The sequence below is a fragment of the Tachypleus tridentatus genome, chromosome 8, assembly GCF_004210375.1.
Source record: "Tachypleus tridentatus isolate NWPU-2018 chromosome 8, ASM421037v1, whole genome shotgun sequence".
In the NCBI taxonomy this organism is placed as follows: domain Eukaryota; kingdom Metazoa; phylum Arthropoda; class Merostomata; order Xiphosura; family Limulidae; genus Tachypleus; species Tachypleus tridentatus.
The window spans coordinates 55,357,589-55,366,236 of NC_134832.1; the positions used below are offsets into that span (position 1 = coordinate 55,357,589).

The 8,648-nt window shown below is 39.3% G+C and overlaps 1 protein-coding gene across 1 annotated transcript in view; it reads right to left on the minus strand.

Annotated features, from left to right (window-relative positions):
* LOC143222421 (neurotrimin-like) overlaps positions 1–8,648 on the minus strand; it is a 215,813-nt gene that overhangs the window by 61,335 nt on the left and 145,830 nt on the right. The window lies entirely within an intron of this gene.

Below are 8,648 nucleotides of genomic sequence, written 5' to 3' on the forward strand. Positions count from 1 at the left end.
AACTAAAATTATGAAATTATTGTAACATATACAAATATACAGATATATATGTTTTTTTGTCTTTTTTACGTATTAATACTAGATACAATTACGTAACCGAAAAAAAAAACAATCAGAGAGTATTCGGTACACTATTTGTTTGTTTTGAATTTCGCGCAAAACTACTCAAGGGCTATCTGCGCTAGCCGTCCCTAATTTAGTAGTGTAAGACTAGAGGGAAAGCAACTAGTCATCACAACCCACCGCCAACTCTTGGGCTACTCTTTTTACCAACGAATAGTGGGATTGACTGTCAGTTTATAACGACCACACGGCTGAAAGGGAGAGCATGTTTGGTGCGACGCGGAGTAAATCCTGCGACCATCAGATTACGAGTCGAACGCCTTAACTCACCTAGCCATTGTTCTTCAGGAGAATAAAACTGTGAATCCACAGACTCGCCACTGTGTCTCTGTGAAGCATCTGTACCCTCAGAGTACGAGTCTAACGTCTTAACCCACCTGGCCATGCCGGGCCTTTTTGGTTAATCTTGTGCGTGTGGTTATTGTGTTTTTCTGAAACGTTGTCGTTTAATCTCAGCCGCTTTTACTACAAACCGTCGTACGTTCCCAAGTACATGAGTGTATTTTCTACAATTCTGTGGTATTAGACAACGATTACTTGTAGTTTGTGTATTTAAAAATATTAATGTTACGAAGCAGAAATAGGTTCGAATTTACCAATCGACTTGTAATATATACCTATGAGTTATAATACAACACAGAAACTGTTACTGTGGGGCGCTGCTGATCCAATTTAGTCACCAGGTACTGACTGATTGCTTTTAAGACAGATTATGTTGCCTCGTCTTTTTCCTTTTTTCACTACGCGACTTGTGATTAAACTTTGCTAAAGTAACCTAACAGAAAACATTCATTTGCTTCATAATTTAGTATGGAAACATATCAGATAATCAAAACTTTTTTCTCCTTCTAATTTTAGAGGTCTTCCTAGTAAGAACCTCAACATTGTTTACAGGGGAACCAATCACTCTGAAGGACTGGAAAGGTAGCCAATATCCAATGTTTATTACTGATATTAATACACCGATATATATACATGTAGATGCATTTATTATCTTATGTACAGCTATGAAGGCGTAACACTTTCACGCCTTTGTGCACGAAACTATGCATGGTACGGGTAGCTTAATATAAAGACTGTACGTTTATTATACGCAATGAAAACATTACGTAAGGTGTAAGTGTGTAACTCTCTTGGACTGTAATTAAATGACGAGTGATTGCAGAAAATATTACAAATAACTTATTACTTGATCGGCCTCACTTTCTCTGAGTTAAACGGCAGTACCGTCAAGTCTCTGAGACGCGTCTCGTCCATGGTTCCACGTAGATTGCTCTTGACAAGTTTTTAGATAGAGAAAGAGTGCTCAGAAGAACACGATGTGACAGACAGCACCGTCAAGTCACTGAGACGCTTCTCGTCCATGGTTCCACGTAGATTGCTCTTGACCAGTTTGTACATAGAGAAAGAGCGCTCGGAAGAAAAGGATCTGACTGGATTTCGAAGCTGATTAGCTGTATTCGAATCCGTGCGATACCACAAAAGATATTCCAGAATTATAAGTTGTGGATGCGTTATAAAAATGGCAGTCAGTCCCTTATCGTAGGCGAGAGTGTGCTTCGGACTGTCTGCCATCTCTCTGCCTTCCTTCATGAGCTCAAAATTATGAGTGGCAGCACATCAGCTCATTAGTTTTGACACACATCCAATATGTGAATATCCAGATATTAAACTAAAAGGTAACTATTCAATTCAAGTATAATAGTAGCAGCCAGATGAATATTGCCGAGCCAGAGTAAGTTCTTGTGTACAATAGGAGTACTAATGGTGTATTTTGCGATTGTTTAAGCACTAGGAAAGATAGTCGTGGATGCAAACGATGATTTATAATAAATTTTTGATATATAAATCGCTTTGGCGCAAGAATAAATTTTCATTTCTCTAAAGCGATAATTTATTTATAATTATTTTGCCAGTGAACTTGATCAAAAACGTGACTTTTGAGACGCATGACACACTTTCAATCGCGTGCTCTCGTAAATAATAAAGAGTTCTATTAATTCTGAATCTGTCTATATGTAGACAAGTATATCATTTTCACTCCTACCAAGCTGTCCGGCATGACCAAGTGTGTTAAGACGTTCGACTCATAACCCGAGGGTCACAGGTTCGAATCCCGGTGGCAATAACCTTGCATGCTCGTCCTTTCAGCCGTGGGGACGTTATAATGTGACGGTCAATCCCACTATTAGGTTGGTAAAAGAGTAGCCCAAGAGTTGGCGGTGGGTGGTGAGAAGTAGCTGCCTTCCCTCTAGTCTTACTCTTCTGAATTAGGGACGGCTAGTAAAGATAGCCCTCGTGTAGCTTTGCGCGAAATTCTAAACAACTAACTAACTGATACTACTAACTTTTAACATACATTAGATTTGATTGTAATAACACTGTACATTTGAAATCAAAATTCAGATACGAAACGCCTTTGTTTTCGTCTTCCGATGGATCGGAAGTAAGTTTCCGGACTTACAATGCGCAAATCCATGAGATGATCCATCTGAAGTGGGCAGAGTTTAGATGGTCTATTATGTAGCTTTGCCCTATAAGCAACAGCCTTTGTTTCAATGAGTATAAGGATATTTTACTTGTATGCGTAGCGTATCCTGTGTTTCATGTTTTGCGAATTTTGCGAGGAAGTATTAAATCCTCTAATTATTTGAGGTTTCGTATTGAAGGACGTTACGCCCTCGAATCATGCAACGCAACGCCGTTTCATTCCAAGGAAAAAACTCCTTACCGCCTTGCTTCGCATATTTGAAACGTATCTTAATATTCTTCGTTCTGATAAAAACTAATCATTAGAAGAGTTTATTGTTTGTTTTTTGAATTTCGCGCAAAGCTACACTGGGGCTATCTGCGCTAGCCGTCCCTAATTTAGCAGTGTAAGATTAGAGGAAAAACAGCTAGTCATCACCACCCACCGCCAACTCTTGGGCTACTCTTTTACCAACGAATAGTGGGATTGACCGTCTCATTATAACGCCCCACAGCTGAAAGGGAGAGCATGTTTGATGGGACAGGGATGCGAACCTGCGACCCTCAGATTACGAGTCGAGCGCCTCAACCAGGCCAGAGTTTCTTGAACAACATGGCAAAACACCTTTGAATCGTTCGATGGGAATTTTGGAAACTTGAACACTTGGTTGATCATGGAACTCAATTATCTGTGTATTAGTACATAGCCGTTCCTGATTCTGAAATGATAAACGAATGGAAAGTCGCCAACAGTTGGAATATTATTATCTGAACGAGTAGTGAGATGGTTCGTGCACCCACAGTGTCAAAGTGCCAGGTGCGTTTTGTGTAAACGGAACGCGAACCATAAACCTTCTGGTCTACATTCCGGGTACAATAATTACGGGTTACACTCTGTTCCAGCATTATAATTTTCCGCTTTTGAGTTTGTTCTTATGCACAAAGCTACAAAAAGGGCTATCCGTGATATGCCCACCATGAGTATCAAACCACGATTTCTAGCGATATAAGTCAGAAGACACACCACTGTGCGTCACTGAGAGGCGCTTTTAAGTCTTACTCGTTTCGTGAAACGTAGCGGTTTACACGACTCACTCAAAGCGCCTTTCAGTTTAATTTTTACAATCTGTAAACGTACCTGAGGGCTCACACGATACTTCATGAATAATCTACGTTCTACTAATATTAAATTTTCATTCAGTACGATAGGAACTGACTGTTACATCTGCAAGGTTGGACTACTGTACAAGATGCTTGTGAAAATAACTACAAATTAAATACAACGCATGTTTGACTAGATCTGTTGCTTGGACGTTCCTGACACCTGTTTCATTTTTTCAAAAATTCAAACGTGTCAAGCGTCATTCACCGCAGTGTAAAATAAGGAAGTCTAGACAGAGTAAATGTATCAAATACGTTTACCTAGAAAGGTCTTGAAATAATATTTGGGTGTGTAATTTAAGTAAAGAGTTTTCTTATTTGTATACAAAAGCAGGATGTGGTGGACATGGTTATGCCCGGGTGCAGAACAGTTTTAAATGCTGAAATCCAATACAATCATGTACAAGTGAGCGGGTGCACAGTGAGTATTTAGTATCTTTGAAAGCTTAAGAATAACATGGTCACGAACTTCCGCTCTTCGTGGTCAACCAGAAGAGTTGCATGAATCATGTAACATATCTGCTGGGACGTGACTGACATAAACACAAAGCGTCACAGGTTTGTGTCCGCCACCGTAAATAGAAGAACTCTCCCTGGACATACGTAGCTAGGAGAATGTTCTCTCAGTCTGTGACAGGGAGAACAGAAAGAATCGTTTTAGCCATTATAAAAAATAAGTGCCTCCGATATGGCTGACAACACTAATTAATCCCTTTTTACCTTCAAGACTTGGCTCGCATCATGTCGTCACGCAACTCACGTGACTCATGAGGTGAGCTATTCCACTTCCTGCAGAGGCGAGGGAAGTCCAATTAGCATTTGATTAATACGTCCCTCCCAGTAACCGTTGTCATCGTTTCGCGCTCACGTAAATGGATAGATGCCACGCGGCGTCCACGACACGACTTGCCAATTTCCTGGCAAATATTCTACGCTAGAAACTTGCCTAAATCAAAGAAAGGGGTCGCTGTAATGTGATCATTCTTTCTGGCAGTTGTGTCCGGTGTTTTCCTGTAGGATAAGCTTTAAGGCACGTGGGTTGTAGCTCCATGGATGATATAACAAGCTGGGGTGATTCTTTACGTAAACTACAAGCTTTGAGGCATCACAAACATCACCTCAAGAAGCCTTAAAATATATCGGTTTTACGTAAAAAGCAAAACTAAGATCACGTAAAAATAACAAACAGTTAAAACATTTCTATCTGAAGAAAATATTAGCGGGTGACAAAGAGAAAATTATTGCTCATACCTAAGAACACGGCCCTATATAAATTAAAAGTCAAAAACAGTCAGTATCCGCTGACTGCAATCTCTTGAAATATTCTTTTGTGACTCTTAAAGTACTCATGACTCTGAAGCGCGTGTTTGCAGCAATGGGTACGAACCCCGAATCTCTTATTCAAATCTCAGGTACGATAACCATTAGACCGTCTCAACGTTCTTGTTTTTCTTAAGGAGTGCTGAGAACAGGCTGGGTGCAGGAATGGGTTTCTCTGCTCCACAGCCCAGCAAAGGCTTAGCGTTAAGTCGGTCATGAATTGGGGTTTGAAACCTGCGATGGACAGAGCACAGATAGCTTTGTGCTTCATAGAAGCAAAACAAACAATTTCTCTTCTAAAACGTACCACTGATTTTTTTTCTAAAGTGGATTTAATACCAAACAAAGTGAGGGGAATTTTAATGAATACATCATGACAACTTTGAAAACTTTGAATTTTTAAACTAAGCCTTAAAGAAAAAATAAACTATTAGTTTTTTTTACGGACGTTTTTGTCAGCTTTTAGTTTGATCTTCTTTATTGGTGGATAAGCCTTCATAAATAGTTTTTTAATGGTTTTCGATTTATCCTACTGGCTTGTTTGTTTTTTTGAATTTCGCACAAAGCTACTCGAGGGCTATCTGCGCTAGCCGTCCCTAATTTAGCAGTGTAAGACTAGAGGGAAGGCAGCTAGTCATCATCACCCACCGCCAACTCTTGGGCTACTCTTTTACCAACGAATAGTGGGATTGACCGTCACGTTATAACGCCTCCACGGCTGAAAGGGCGAGCATGTTTGGCGCGACGGGGATGCGAACCCGCAATTCTCAGATTACAAGTCGCACGCCTTAACGCGCTTGGCCATGCAGGGCCCCTACTGGCTTATTTTTCAGTTGTTTTATTCTAATAACTTTATTGTAAAGGAAAAAATATATCAAGTAGTGAAAGGGCTTTATTGATGGAAAAGGTATGTAATTTGTGATTTGTATATTTTTAATACGTATTTGTTGTTTTTATATTATTTTTAAAAATGGTTCTTTAAATAAATCGTGAGGCTTAAACAAACAAACTCTTGAAATGTAAACATGTGGTTTAAACACAAACACACATATATATATATATATTCGCAGGACATGACATTTGAATATTTTGCAAAAAAAAAAAGGTTGCGATACAAACATTCACAAGCGTGAAAAACCAATCGAAGAGACGACGTCAGGCACAAACGAAGTCATTGTTATCTCCACGTTGGAAACTTGAGTAATCAGTTACCATTGCAATTAACGTATTTAGTTTGTTTGTTCTGAATTTCGCGCAAAGCTACTCGAGGGCTATCTGCGCTAGCCGTCCCTAATTTATCAGTCTAAGACAAGAGGGAAGGCAGCTAGTCATCACTACCCACCGCCAACTCTTGAGCTACTATTTTACCAACGAATAGTGGGATTGACCGTAACATTATAACACCCCCACGGCTGAAAGGGCGAGCATGTTTGGTGCGACCGGGATGCGAACCCGCGACCCTCAGATTACGAGTCGCACGCCTTAACACGCTTGGCCATACCGGGCCAGTATTGATGAAATAACAAGGATGTGGCCAACCTCGACTAGGGGCCCGTTGTTTGATTTCTGGCAGTAATTATTCAGTTACTTTATAAAACGCAGTGCAGGACGTACTCTAAGTGTAGCCTGTAGCAAAAGGACCCCCTAAATGCTTTGCGTTTACGTTTTCTATCTCCAGTTCATTTGTTAAATTAATTGTACTTTTTATAAATGCAACAAAAATGCCTTTTCGTATTAGTAAAGATTTTTTTTATTAAAGGAGTGTATACAATCATATGTCAACAACTTTAAATACTATGTCTTGTACCGATGAGGCCACTTGATCAACACTAGGACTGTTCATGTAGGCTGGACGGGACATAATAAGAATTGAAAGTTTTAAAGTATTTATTGTTGTTAGACCTGAATGACAGTTGTTCGGATTTAAGTAATTCATTAATCTAAGCTCGTAATTCGAGGGTTGCGGGTTCGAATTCCCTTAACACCAAACATGCTTGCCCTTTCAGCCGTGGGGGCGTTATAATGTGACGGTTAATCCTACTATTCGTTGGTAAAAGAATAGCCCAAGAGTTGGCGGCGGGTGGTGTGACTGCCTTCCCTCTAGTCTTACACTGCTAAATTATGGACGGCTAGGGCAGATAGCTCTCGTGTAGCTTCGCGCGAAATTCAAAAAGAAACAACCAGAAGATCTTCTGCATAACTCAGAAATAAATAAATAATATGATCTTGAACAACCGCTTAAAAGAGAAACTTCAAGACATATCATGATGTATTAAAAATTTGTTTTCCTCGAGATAAAAAATGAACAAATTCCCCAACTGCTGAAATTTTAAATCAAAGTATTAGCGAATTGACTGTTTTCTGTCACTGTCAATCTGATTGGGTTACGTAGTTCTGAAAAAAGTGCAACGTAAAGCGAAGCTAAAATACCTGACATTCCAACGTGCTTGTACAGAAAAGCCATCTATGTTTTTGAGTAAAATCAAACAAAGCGTTGTTTTTTTTTTGTTTTTTTTTGCTGTTACTTAGTTTGGTCTGTTGGGGTTACTTGTACTTCCAGTGTGTAGAAATTTTCTGATGGTATGTATGTCTTTTCGAGCTTTTCAGTTCTTTTCAAAGAATCTCCTGACAAGAAATTCCTTTTACTTTCAGTAAATTGCAAGAAACCGAAAGGCTAAACAAGGAAGACATGTTAGCGTATTTCAATCACGAAATGACTATAAAAAGAATATAAATTTCTGCAACACGATGAAAGCTCAATTGTAAATGTTTCTTCTCGATTAGTGCGTTGGCTATAAATTGAGAAGAACAAAGTCAACAAAGTTTGCTCGTGCGACATTTGATCTTAAAAACAACATTATTTACCAATTATTGTTTTTAAATATAAAAATATTAGTGCTTGTTCTGTATTTCGAACCCCAGACTGTTGCGATTGAGGTCCGTAATCTTATTGCTTGTTCAATGAGGGCTTTTCAAACGAGTTAGAATTGTTTGTTAACTTTAAAAAAAAAATACTGGTGTTATTTAAATAATTAATTTATCAAATGGTGTAATTTTTGTTAATAGAAAATAAATCAAATTACGTGGCTTACCTTAAATATTTTATGTGAGTAAATTAAAGAATATTAAGTAAACGAATCCCCAATGGGTTAGCGGTATGTCTGCGGACTTACAACGCTAAAAACCTGGTTTCGATACCTGTGATGGGCAGAGCACAGATAGCCCATTGTGTAGCTTTGTGCTTAATTCAGAACAACAACAACAATAATTTGTTCCCCCAGTGGCTCAGCGGTATGTCTGAGGACTTACAACGCTAAAAACCTGGTTTCGATACCTGTGATGGGCAGAGCACAGATAGCCCATTGTGTAGCTTTGTGCTTAATTCAGAACAACAACAACAATAATTTGCTCCCCCAGTGGTTCAGCGGTATGTCTGCGGACTTACAACGCTATAAACCGGGTTTCGATACCTGTGATGGGCAGAGCACAGATAGCCCATTGTGTAGCTTTGTGCTTAATTCAGAACAACAACAACAATAATTTGCTCCCCAGTGGCTCAGCGGTATGTCTGCGGA